General features: G+C 33.5%; 1 protein-coding gene across 2 annotated transcripts in view; it reads left to right on the top strand.

Annotated features, from left to right (window-relative positions):
- Positions 1 to 6,669, top strand: part of LOC145303589 (uncharacterized) — a 121,894-nt gene extending 115,225 nt beyond the window's left edge. For both annotated transcript variants that reach the window (XM_080145137.1, XM_080145134.1), the window contains one exon: positions 6,550 to 6,669. The gene's annotated coding sequence lies outside the window, so the exon portion shown is untranslated. The remainder of the gene's footprint in view (positions 1 to 6,549) is intronic.
- The last annotated feature ends 7,320 nt before the right edge of the window (positions 6,670 to 13,989 follow it).

Genomic DNA, 13,989 nt, shown 5'->3' with positions numbered 1-13,989 from the left:
ATCAATTACTAAGCAATCAAAGAAACCAATTACTAAGCAATCAAAGAAACCAATTACTAAGCAATCAAAGAAATAAATTACTAAGCAATCAAAGAAACCAATTACTAAGCAATCAAAGAAATCAATTACTAAGCAATCAAAGAAACCAATTACTAAGCAATCAAAGAAATCAATTACTAAGCAAACAAAGAAATCAATTACTAAGCAATCAAAGAAACCAATTACTAAGCAATCAAAGAAATCAATTACTAAGCAATCAAAGAAATCAATTACTAAGCAAGCAAAGAAACCAATTACTAAGCAATCAAAGAAACCAATTACTAAGCAATCAAAGAAACCAATTACTAAGCAATCAAAGAAATCAATTACTAAGCAATCAAAGAAACCAATTACTAAGCAAACAAAGAAATCAATTACTAAGCAATCAAAGAAATCAATTACTAAGCAATCAAAGAAATCAATTACTAAGCAATCAAAGAAACCAATTACTAAGCAAACAAAGAAACCAATTACTAAGCAATCAAAGAAATCAATTACTAAGCAAACAAAGAAATCAATTACTAAGCAAGCAAAGAAACCAATTACTAAGCAAACAAAGAAACCAATTACTAAGCAAACAAAGAAACCAATTACTAAGCAAACAAAGAAATCAATTACTAAGCAAGCAAAGAAACCAATTACTAAGCAATCAAAGAAATCAATTACTAAGCAATCAAAGAAATCAATTACTAAGCAAGCAAAGAAACCGATTACTAAGCAAACAAAGAAACCAATTACTAAGCAATCAAAGAAATCAATTACTAAGCAATCAAAGAAACCAATTACTAAGCAATCAAAGAAATCAATTACTAAGCAATCAAAGAAACCAATTACTAAGCAAACAAAGAAACCAATTACTAAGCAATCAAAGAAATCAATTACTAAGCAATCAAAGAAACCAATTACTAAGCAATCAAAGAAATCAATTACTAAGCAATCAAAGAAATCAATTACTAAGCAATCAAAGAAATCAATTACTAAGCAATCAAAGAAATCAATTACTAAGCAATCAAAGAAACCAATTACTAAGCAATCAAAGAAATCAATTACTAAGCAATCAAAGAAACCAATTACTAAGCAATCACAGAAATCAATTACTAAGCAATCAAAGAAATCAATTACTAAGCAATCAAAGAAATCAATTACTAAGCAATCAAAGAAATCAATTACTAAGCAATCAAAGAAACCAATTACTAAGCAATCAAAGCAACCAATTACTAAGCAAACAAAGAAACCAATTACTAAGCAATCAAAGAAATCAATTACTAAGCAAGCAAAGAAATCAATTACTACGCAATCAAAGAAATCAATTACTAAGCAATCAAAGAAACCAATTACTAAGCAATCAAAGAAATCAATTACTAAGCAATCAAAGAAACCAATTACTAAGCAATCAAAGAAATCAATTACTAAGCAATCAAAGAAACCAATTACTAAGCAATCAAAGAAATCAATTACTAAGCAATCAAAGAAACCAATTACTAAGCAATCAAAGAAATCAATTACTAAGCAATCAAAGAAATCAATTACTAAGCAAGCAAAGAAACCAATTACTAAGCAAACAAAGAAATCAATTACTAAGCAATCAAAGAAACCAATTACTAAGCAATCAAAGAAATCAATTACTAAGCAATCAAAGAAACCAATTACTAAGCAATCAAAGAAATCAATTACTAAGCAATCAAAGAAACCAATTACTAAGCAATCAAAGAAATCAATTACTAAGCAATCAAAGAAACCAATTACTAAGCAATCAAAGAAATCAATTACTAAGCAATCAAAGAAACCAATTACTAAGCAATCACAGAAATCAATTACTAAGCAATCAAAGAAATCAATTACTAAGCAATCAAAGAAATCAATTACTAAGCAAACAAAGAAACCAATTACTAAGCAATCAAAGAAACCAATTACTAAGCAAACAAAGAAATTAATTACTAAGCAATCAAAGAAATCAATTACTAAGCAATCAAAGAAACCAATTACTAAGCAATCAAAGAAACCAATTACTAAGCAATCAAAGAAATCAATTACTAAGCAATCAAAGAAACCAATTACTAAGCAATCAAAGAAATCAATTACTAAGCAATCAAAGAAATCAATTACTAAGCAATCAAAGAAACCAATTACTAAGCAATCAAAGAAATCAATTACTAAGCAAACAAAGAAACCAATTACTAAGCAATCAAAGAAACCAATTACTAAGCAATCAAAGAAATCAATTACTAAGCAATCAAAGAAATCAATTACTAAGCAATCAAAGAAACCAATTACTAAGCAATCAAAGAAATCAATTACTAAGCAATCAAAGAAATCAATTACTAAGCAAGCAAAGAAACCAATTACTAAGCAATCAAAGAAACCAATTACTAAGCAAACAAAGAAATCAATTACTAAGCAATCAAAGAAATCAATTACTAAGCAATCAAAGAAATCAATTACTAAGCAATCAAAGAAACCAATTACTAAGCAATCAAAGAAATCAATTACTAAGCAAACAAAGAAACCAATTACTAAGCAAACAAAGAAATCAATTACTAAGCAATCAAAGAAACCAATTACTAAGCAATCAAAGAAATCAATTACTAAGCAAACAAAGAAACCAATTACTAAGCAAACAAAGAAACCAATTACTAAGCAATCAAAGAAATCAATTACTAAGCAAACAAAGAAACCAATTACTAAGCAATCAAAGAAACCAATTACTAAGCAATCAAAGAAATCAATTACTAAGCAATCAAAGAAATCAATTACTAAGCAATCAAAGAAACCAATTACTAAGCAAACAAAGAAACCAATTACTAAGCAATCAAAGAAACCAATTACTAAGCAATCAAAGAAATCAATTACTAAGCAATCAAAGAAACCAATTACTAAGCAAACAAAGAAACCAATTACTAAGCAATCAAAGAAACCAATTACTAAGCAATCAAAGAAATCAATTATTAAGCAATCAAAGAAATCAATTACTAAGCAATCAAAGAAATCAATTACTAAGCAGCTCTAGTACAGAATTTAACATGATATGGGAACCATTCATTATAAATAAAATGTCACAAAAACCTATGTATATTTACGGAATCAAGACAGTTCCTCGCCCTCCCTATAGTCCAGACTTTGCTCCCTGTGACTTTTGGTTATTCCCTAAGCTCAAGGAAAACCTTAGAGGCTGTCGCTATGAGACAACTGAGGAGACGAAGAAGGCTGTGATGAGGACCATTGACACGTTCACACAAGAGGACTTCAATAGCACCTTCCAGAATTTGTTGGACCGGTACAACGAGTGCATTGCAGCCAAAGGAGATTACTTTGAAAGGGGACTAGAGTTTCATATGTATAGCATCAATAAAAATGCTGATATGAAAAAAGTCTGGAAACTTATTGGAGGCACCTCGTAAATATATACTGTGCTGGCAAAAAGAAAGTCTGCACTTATAATTTTTTCAAAAACTGCAAATTTAAGCTAAATTTAATGTAACTGTTTAAACAAATTATACCTCATTTGATCGGCCTTTTATTCTTCTATAATTTTACCTGTTCATATTTGACTTTTAATTGAAATATTCTAGTGTCACGTCAATTAAAAAAAAATAACTTCAAATTGAGGAGGCAAAAAGAAAGTCCGCAGCAACAAATTTGCTTAAAACCACCTTAAATTTTCGCCCCTAAATCAGTTTAAAATATCCACCAACAGGCAACAAAGCATCTCTAATCGTAGTTGTTGTTCCAGGTTATACAACGTAACATTTAGTCCATATGCCACAACTTCCTCTTAGTGATCGTCAGGAGCTCATTAATCTACACCTTTCTGCTTTATCCAATTGAGAAATCGACCGTGAATTGAAATGTGATGAGAAAACGACACAAAAGACTGTGCAAAAGTACCAAAACACCGGCAGTGTTTGTGATGCTCCTAAATCTGGTTGTACTAAAATTAGTTCTAACAAGGAAGACAATGCTATCAAGATCCGCAGCCTAAGAAACAGATTTGAAATGGCTCACCAAATCCAACAACAGTGCAATCTTGTTAAAAAGTGCTCTCTTTCTACTGTCAAGAACAGAAAGTGCCGTCTGGACTTTGTTAGATGTAATGAAGATCATGACTCTTTATATTGGTCAAAAGTGCTTTTTAGTGACGAAAGCAAGTTCAATAGGCTAGGTAGTGATGGTAGACAGTATGTCCATTGAAGAAAAGATGAAAATTTAATCCTAGGTGCTCAGTTTCAAAGCTGCAAGGTGGTGGAGGTTCAGTTTTGGTGTGGGGCATTATTAGTACCAATGGTCTGGGGCCTATAATTCGCTTGCAAGGTCGAATTAATTTGACCAAGTACATTAAGCATTTTCTACCCTACTTTGATCGGAATTTGGATGATAATCCCATCTTCATGCAGGATAATGCTCCCATTCACACAGCTGGCAATGTCAACAACTTCCTGGAAGAGTATGATATTCTGTGTTTGGATTGGCCTGCACAATCTCCAGACCTTAATCCTATCTAAAACTTATGGCATTATATGAAGCAACATCTATGCAATGATAAAATTTCAAATTTGGAAAAACTTTGGACAAAAATTAAAGAAAAGTGGGATGCCCTTTCCCGGAGTATTGCTACAGTCAAATTCAAGGAATTCCCAAAAGATTGCAGGCTGTCAAATTGCAGAAGGGCTATGCTACTAAATATTAACTTGTTCATTGTGTTCCTGTTGTATTTGTGTTACATTAATGTTCTAAAGTTACATTTAAATAACAATTTTCCATAGTGCGGACTTTCTTTTTGCCTCCTTAATTTGAAGTTATTTTTTAAATTGACCTGAACACTAGAATATTTCAATTAAAAGTCAAGGTAAAATTCTGTGAAGCTATTTGTTTTTAGGATATTAACCCGTAATTGCTTAAAAAAGCAGAATCTTATTAAGTTGAAGGTGGAGTAGTAAAGGTTGTCAGTGTCCAAATTTTGGACCATTTTTGGGGGTGTGTATAACATTTTTGAAAAACAAAAAAACATTTTTGGTATGAAAAAAAAAAAAAAATATTACATGAAAATATGGCTGCTCCAGATTAAAAGACTGAGGTTTTTTTTTTTGAGAAATTAAAAAGCAAATTACAATTACACATGTAAGTCTAGAATTTAACATAATTGAAAAACAAAAATACAAACAAAAAAACAAATACAACAAACAAAACCAAAAGTACAGAAAAATCTTTGTAGTGTACGTACCCATAATGGAAGGAAAATGCCAAATATCACATAAAATTGATAAAGCAGTATTTATATATATATGAGGTGTCCTCAATAAGTTTCCAGACTTTTCGTATGGGCACTTTTATTGATAGTACACACATAAAAATCTAATCTCAATTCGAAGTAATCTCCTTTGGCTGCAATGCACTTGTATGATTCCAACAACTTCTGGAATTAATTTTATTTATTGCGGACTATTATCCTCATCTTTTATTAGTTTTTTCACGACGTTTCGGCCAACTATTCCTCTGGCCTTCGTCAGGTGGTAATCGCGACGGATAGGAACTCTGAATCTCCTGACCGCATTCACTGCAATTACTGCCTTCCATAGTTGTTGTCGTCTCACCATGTTTTTGGTGAAGTAAGCCTCTGGCCGGCTTTGGGTAGAATTGAAACCGCTATCTTCAGACAATTCTCACCTGGAACCGTAGAGATTCAACGTCTTTATCAACTGCGTCATGGGCCCTGAAGGGCGATTAAGGTTGAATTTTTTGTCTTATAAGTTTATGTTTATCATTTGATCTTCCATGGTCGAGTCCATATCAAATGGTATATATTATTTTTTTAATTGGAATTCATTCAGATGAATATTATTTATCAATTTTGATTTATTGCGGACTATTATCTTCATCTTTTATTATTTGTTTCACGACGTTTCAGGTGAGAATTATCTGGAGATAGCGGTTTCAATCCTACCCAAAGCCGGCCATATTATTCTTCTAAAGTGTCCTCATATCCAGATTGCATTTTTGAAATTCACCAGCTATGGCAATCAGGCTTTATTAGGGTGTATTCCAATTCCTGCTGTAGCTGTTCATTTGAACCTGAAATCATAAACATTGAACATCCATCTCATAAAATGTACAGCAATAACATACTGAATTTTCAAGAGACTACGACAACTTTAAATGCCTATACAAAAAGTCTAGAAATTTATTAAAAGGCATCTTGTCTAGAAGTGTAAGCCATGTTTATAAACAAAAATATTGTAACACCTTGCAAGTAATCATTTTTTTTTTAAACGATTTTCTGCGAGTTATAACCAGACCGATTTTGATTTCGGTGATTAGAATGGAATTGCCTCCCTTTGTTTTTAAATATGGCGCATCAAGACACAGCATTATCACTTACACAGAAAATTTAATTTTCTCAAAAAAAAAAAAAAAAAAAAAAAAAAAAGAAAGAAGTGCGTTTTAAAATACAATATTTTCGTTTTCCGACGGGTACGGACATCATAAAAATTTTATTTACGTTTTTGTTTTTTATAGGTTGAACACTGGACTTGAACCGAATTTTGATTTATCACAAGAAATGAAACAACAATCAGGTCTCTTTACAATTTCGAAAAAAAAAAAAAAAAAAATGGGTAAGAGATTTCAACGGTCTCGGCTACAATTGAATAAAATTTGTTTATTATTGTTTATAATGCGCGATTTAATGACGCCTTTTAAGTGCTTTTTGTTTTTTCTTCTTACTATTTCTTCTTAAGACAACTATGTGAAATTCAGCGTAACAAGTTCAATCTTGATCTAGTATCTTTGATGTCTTGTTGCCAACGAGGAAAAAATACGGTCAAATAAATTTTATCATTCAAGGGAGGCAATAACAAATAAAAACACGAATTACCTCCCTTGGATCATGTACAATTTGAATTCTTGTATCTGAAACTTCTTAAATAACGTTTAAAATGCATCCTTTGTAATCCTCTTCCTCCACTCTCACAGGGAAGGGGGGGGGGAATTATTTCACGAGAAATACATGTTAGTAATTGAAGAAGCATCGGCGAAGAAGATTAGCCTGGAAAATTGGGTGGAGCATTTTAAAAACAAAATTACAGAACATATTTATTTTAATGACACGACATAAAAAAGGGTTTGGTTACGGTTGTGTTCCATTCATAAACCGAAAACCAGGGAATCTGTACAATGCACAGCCACCTTATATATATATATATATATATATATATATATATATATATATATATATATATATATATATATATATATATATATATATATATATATATATATATGTATATATATATATATATATATATATATATTTATTTGTTTGTTACATAAATATTATTAGTTGTATATGTGCATACATGCTTCGTAGGAGTCCCTATTTATTGGTCTGATGAGGTGTAGGGTGTGGTCTTTTTAAATACGAACTCCACCGAAACATGTATGCACATATGCAACCAATACAGGCACCGCCAAAACGGGGGGGGGGGCAGGTCAGTACTTTTTGACGGACCGTCTTTTTAAAAATCTACCAAAAATCAGGTAATTATCCGATCAATACGAATTTTTCAGCGATTATTAAGAGAAGAATGAACTTTATAACAGTGTACTTATTTTTCATAAACGATATTTTTATATATATATATTTTTGCTTACAACCCCCCTTGTTTTGAAGTGGGAACAAATATGCTTAAAATAATCATCTGAAACTGAACTCAACATATTGTGTTGTTGTAAGGGACAGAATTATAGATTAAAAAAAAAAAAATTGTTTGCAATACCTTATTTTGACGTCTGAATATCAGAACTTCGATTGTGTTTAATTATCCCGCTTTTGAGTTTTGAAGTGTGAAATTCGGTAAATATGTTAAGTAAAATAATTAATTTAAGTTAAGCAAAACAAAACAAAAAATTTTTTTTAATATTTATACGAAAAAAGCCATTTTAAAATATTTGATAAATAAATTAACAATTTTTTTTAGCGAGCCGAATAATGCATGATCATTATTAAACAGGGCATGCTTTGAATAATCGATACAAAAAAAAAATTCGATAAATATTGTGCCCTTTGTGTTAAAAATAGCATCATTTTTTCGATCCTGTTTGAAAACGTTTGCCGCCTTTCGATTACGGTGGACCAAACGCGCTGAAATAATTTTTTTTTATTCTGCTTTAAATTGCCCCCCCCCCATTTTGGGGAGCCTGGCCCCACACACATACACATTAAAAACCAAACTCATAAAAATGGTCACCCATCTGGTACTGGCCAGCCTCAGCTTAATAATACATTGAAATTTTCGTCACTGAAAAATAAGTTATTTTGGCCTGTTTGGTCTTTCATAGTTTGCTTCTTATCAAACACAAACGTAAACAGTGTCGATCTAGACTCTAGATTGGCGCGAAATAACCGGTTACCTATATGAATAAGTGGAATTATTTGAAATCCAGGTACTTATATTATAATATTTTTGCATATTCTCTTAGAAAATCATTCTAAATCTTAGTTAGACAATAAATAATTAATTAATTATTTCAAAAACCTTTTTTTTTTTTTAAATATTTATGTACGTTTTTTGTGCAAGACAAAAAATGTCAATTGTTAACTTTTTGGGAGAATTTAACATTGAAAAATTTAATTAAAAATAGTAGAAAAAGTTTTACATTATTCTGTTTTCTATATGATAAAATTCAGGGTTTTATCTTTCTGGGAAAAAAAAGTTACTCAGAAATAATGGATTTTAATAAATGTAATTTCATTTTAAAAAACAACAACAACTTGATTTTGCGGCCATTTTTGGCGGTGCCTACAATAATATTTGTATAATAAACAGACTATATACTCTGTCCTCCATTGAGCACTCTTAAATAATCATGCTGGTTTCATTAAACTTATATCTAAGAAACCAATCTATACAACTATTATATATATATATATATATATATATATATATGTATGTATGTATATATATATGCATATATATATATAAACTATTATATATATATAAACTATTATATATATATAAACTATTATATATATATAAACTATTATATATATATAAACTATTATATATATATAAACTATTATATATATAAACTATTATATATATATATATAAACTATTATATATATATATATAAACTATTATATATATATATAAACTATTATATATATAAACTATTATATATATAAACTATTATATATATATAAACTATTATATATAAACTATTATATATATATATATATATATATATATATATATTCGTCACGATTAGACACTAATCTACTAGATTGTTCAACCCCAAATGCAAAAAAAAAAGAAGAAAAATCAATATTTAAATTTTTTTATGATGTGCATATTTTCTAATACAATGTTCTAGTAAATTGATTGCCCATAATGGAATCAGTCGACGTTTGAAGGCCAAACTGCTTTTAAAATGACCAAATTTATCAAACCCGGCAACATTAAAAAAGCATTGAATAGAGAACGTTATTACTTATCAGTATTCAGAATTAGTGTGTATACAAAGGTAAATACGTTTATAGGGTTTTTGGAGTTTAGAACGGGTTCTGGAGAAATAAACAAAAGAACCAGGAAAATGACCTTAACGAAATAAATGTTAAAATACCCAAACAGATTGGTTTTAAATAATAAATTGAAAAAAAGGAAAAGGGATTAAAAATCACATGTTAAAAGATGTGAGTTGAATGACGTAATAGAAACCGAGTATTAATATATATTTTTTGTGTGATTTGTGTGATGTCTTTCGGCGGTCAGAGCCCTCCAAGGTCACTGCGGCAAGCGGCCTCCAGTTGGGACGGTATAGGCGGCGTCGAATCAATAGACCGCTGTACCGTTTCGCTGTCCCTCTTTACACAGACAAGCATGTGGCGTAAGCTATTGGATTCACTGCGTCTCATAGCGGTATAACCGGGGATCTGAGGTTCGTCTGATACAGACTTCAGCCAGGTATCCAGCGCCGATTTGAACGATTCTGTTTTGCAGTTCGTGATCTCTCTGATGTTACGTGGTAGGCAATTGAAGAGCGTAGGACCCCGGGAATTTAAACTGGATTCCCTGAGCTGTCGGATCCAGTTGTCCCTGGCACTGGTTAAGGGTGGTACCACACACCTTCTGCCACGTTTTGAGATATGGTGCTGTATACCAGCGTTGGGCACCTGGTTCTCCATCATACGCCAGGTATAGATGATTGAATATCTTTCTTGCCTGCGTTGAATCGATTTGATATTCAATGTATCCAGCAGTTGCCAATAATTCAATTGACTATAACCAGTTATCTTTCTTAGAAACGACTTCTGGATGGCCTCTAATGCTTGAATATGACCTTTTCTGTCCGGAGTCCACAGCTGACAACAGTAATCAATGTGCGGCAACACCAACGACTTCCAGAGTGTCAGCATTAGGTTTTTTTGTCTCGTTTTGAAAGTGCATAGAATCCAACCGGAAAGGCTCCGTGCAGTTGAACAAACTTTGTCGATCTGGGAGGTGAATGTACCATCAGAATCCAACGTTACTCCCAGATCGCGCACAGTATCTTTGGTTTTAATTAGCTTCCCGTCTTGGGTCGAGTACTTAGATGCTTCTCTCAGGTCCTTCCTTCTACCGTATTTGATACACTCGAATTTCCCGGTGTTAAACTGCATATTGTTGTCATCCGCCCATTGGTAGATAGCGTCTAGATCATCTTGGAGAGCTTGTACATCAGAAGAATCTTTTATTTTCCTGCCAATCCTGGTGTTGTCGGCAAAACTTGAGACGAAAGACGATTTGACTTTTTCGTCTATGTCGCCGATTAGTACGAGGAACAGCAGCGGACCAAGTACTGAACCTTAGGGAACGCCAGATAGCAATTTGGTCGGGGGAGATGCAGAGCCATTTACTACAACTGTCTGGTAGCGATCTGTTAGGAATGATTTAATCCATAGGATCAATTTACCTCCAATTCCAAGATGTTGGAGCTTTTCGATGGTTGCTGCAAAGTCCACTTTGTCGAACGCCTTTGCAAAGTCTAGGTATATCACGTCGACATTACATTCATTGTCTAGAGTATCAATGATCCTATCATGATGGATTAGAAGCTGACTTAAGCAGGATCTTTCGGTTCTGAATCCATGCTGCTCTGGATTGAACAGACTGTGGTTGTTGAGGAATTCCACCAAGTACTTTCGAAGGACCTTTTCGAATACTTTTGTAATGTGGGATGTTAGTGCCACTGGTCGATATTGCTTGGGGAGAGATCGACCGTCACCTTTGTATATTGGGATAATGTGAGCGCGCTTAGAGTCGGCTGGGACTATCCCTTTGTCCAGTGATGCCCTCCATAATATGAATAGTGGCTTAGCCAGCTGCTTTTTACATTCCTTAAGGAGTAGCGCTGGGAAACGGTCGGGACCTGCCGCAGAGTTGGCTCTGAGTTTATCTATCACGTCGGTCAGGTCTCTTTGTGTAAACGTCACACCAGTAAGCATTGGTTTAGTGTCGTCATCTGGTTTAGGTTCAGGTTTTGACGGTATTGGTCTAATGGGCTTACTGAAAACCGATTCGTATTGATCAGCAAGTAAACTGGCCATTTCAGCACTATTAGCGGTTAATTGCCCGGCATGATTAATGAGAGGACCTATCGCTGACTTAATACTTGAGAATTTCTTGGCATAATTGTAGAAATATTTAGGGTTACATATATATACACACAGAGAGAGAGAGAGAGAGAGAGAGAGAGAGAGAGAGAGAGAGAGAGAGAGAGAGAGAGAGAGAGAGAGAGAGAGAGAGAGAGTTGTTCAGGGAGTTATACTGGTCGAGCTGATCGGATGTGGGGGCTCACTAGCGACAGGGCCTTGTATGCCAGGAAAAGCAGAATCTAAGATGCTTTCAATCTTCCAATGGGAAAGCATTTAGAACAAGTCGCGCGTGCATGGTCCCCCTCTGGTGCTGCATGTGAGATGACGCCACAAAAAATAGTGAAGAAATGATGAATGTGAGAAATGTGAAGGGCCAACCTTGCCTTCACATTTTCTCCAAGTTTCAGAAAAATCTAATGGATGGGGCAAAAGTTATGGGATAAAAAGTGTCATTTTTTACAATTTTGGGGCATTTGTGACCCCTTGTGAGCTCCTGAGAACGCCGAATCCCAGTGAAAATGGACAAACGATGCAGTTTCACGCCTTAATACATGTATATTTGAATCAGAACCATGGAAAACTACTATACAGACATACATATCAAGTTCTTGAGTAATATGAAAAAAGAGCTCCAAAAATGCATGTTTTTTAGCCCTAAAAGTCCCAGAGAGATGCGAATCAGAAATTTGCCAGGGTCACCCATACTGAATTCATATTAAGAACAATGGCCTTCACATTTTGGCCAAGTTTCAGGAAAATCTAATGGATGGAGTTGTGGTTTAAGGAGAAATACAAACTGAAGCAGAGAGAATATTCAGATCTATAATAATACAAATTGGGGGTTGCAAAAATGAATTGTGGTGTGAGGAGAAATACAAACTGAAATAGAGAGAAGGAGAGTTTTAAAATATAATCTTAAAAAGATAAGATACAAGTTAGAAAAGCATTTCATCCAAGGCATGAAAATTGTCAAACAAAATATTTTTACTATAGGCTTTAAAAATAAAAGTACAAGATTCAATTTGAAATTTATTTATCTTCAAAATGCACTTTTATAAATTTTATAAAGTAAGGTACAAAATTTAATTTAAATTGAATCAAAAAATTACCTTGGATTTATTTTATGTAATGTACATTTTGTTGCAGTTTAAAAACATTATCTTTCATCTAGCAATTAATGATATAGATATAACATTTTCAATGATTTTTTAAAAAGTGCAGCATCTGCACGCATGATTGCCGCCTGAAGATTACTGTACTTTATTAAGTATCCTCTCATGTGTCTGCAGGTGACTTTTAAGGCCTGCAGTTGATTTACAGGGACGATGACATACATGACACACCAAGTTCAATGGTTTAATGGGGCTGATTGGATCCGGAATATTGTTTTTGTGAACAACCCTGTGTCTTCTCAATCCTTATGTCGAACGGCATACCTTCCTTATGTAGATGCATACCTTCATACCTTCATACCTTCCTTATGTAGATGCATACCTTCATACCTTCATACCTTCCTTATGTAGATGCATACCTTCATACCTTCCTTATGTAGATGCATACTTTCATACCTTCATACCTTCCTTATGTAGATTCATACCTTCATACCTTCCTGCATATTACACACACTGTGCTATGAGGTCGCTGTGGAACATTGAATGACGATCTGTTATTGTGAGATTTCAGGTGGCTCACATACCCTGCCTTTGAAAGGAAAATGCGACCACACGTTTCACAGATCCAATTTGCATGGTTGCTTGGCAAAAATTCCAGATCTCCCCTCCGAAATGCCTTTTTAGCTTTGCACACTCCATCCTCTAAAGCTGAAGAGAACCACAGCCGTTTTTTACCAATTTCCGCCAAGCGCCACGAGCAACCGCAGTTTCTTCTCAGATGTTGGTACCAATATCTGTACCCCTCAGATTGTTTTGAGGCTTATGTTATGGACGCTTACCACTCCTAAGTTCTCCATATAAGAGTCAATTTGGGAGACGATCATACCAATACGTACAATGTGACCTGCTCAGCGAAACTGCCCAGTGATAACCATGTTTTCAAGGCTCGGGCACTGTGCTCTTTCAAGTACCTTTGTATCCGGTATGCGCATTTGTCACTTGATATTCCAAATTCTTCTCAGACACTTCTAGAACCTTAATGTGTCTCTGGTGGATCATCCATATTTCTGCAGCATATAGAAGCACTGTGACAACACACGCCATATACACATCCACCTTGGTCTTAAGGGTGAGTCCACGATCACTCCACACCCTCTTCTCCAGTTCTCCAACAGAAGCCTTTTGAATGCAGGCGTATATCTTGGCATCCAAG

Source organism: Euprymna scolopes, chromosome 19 (assembly GCF_053919585.1).
Source record: "Euprymna scolopes isolate OS-2025 chromosome 19, ASM5391958v1, whole genome shotgun sequence".
NCBI classification, from domain to species: Eukaryota; Metazoa; Mollusca; class Cephalopoda; order Sepiida; family Sepiolidae; genus Euprymna; species Euprymna scolopes.
The sequence above is the reverse complement of the archived record's forward strand: the minus strand, read 5'-3'. Positions and strand labels throughout refer to the sequence as shown.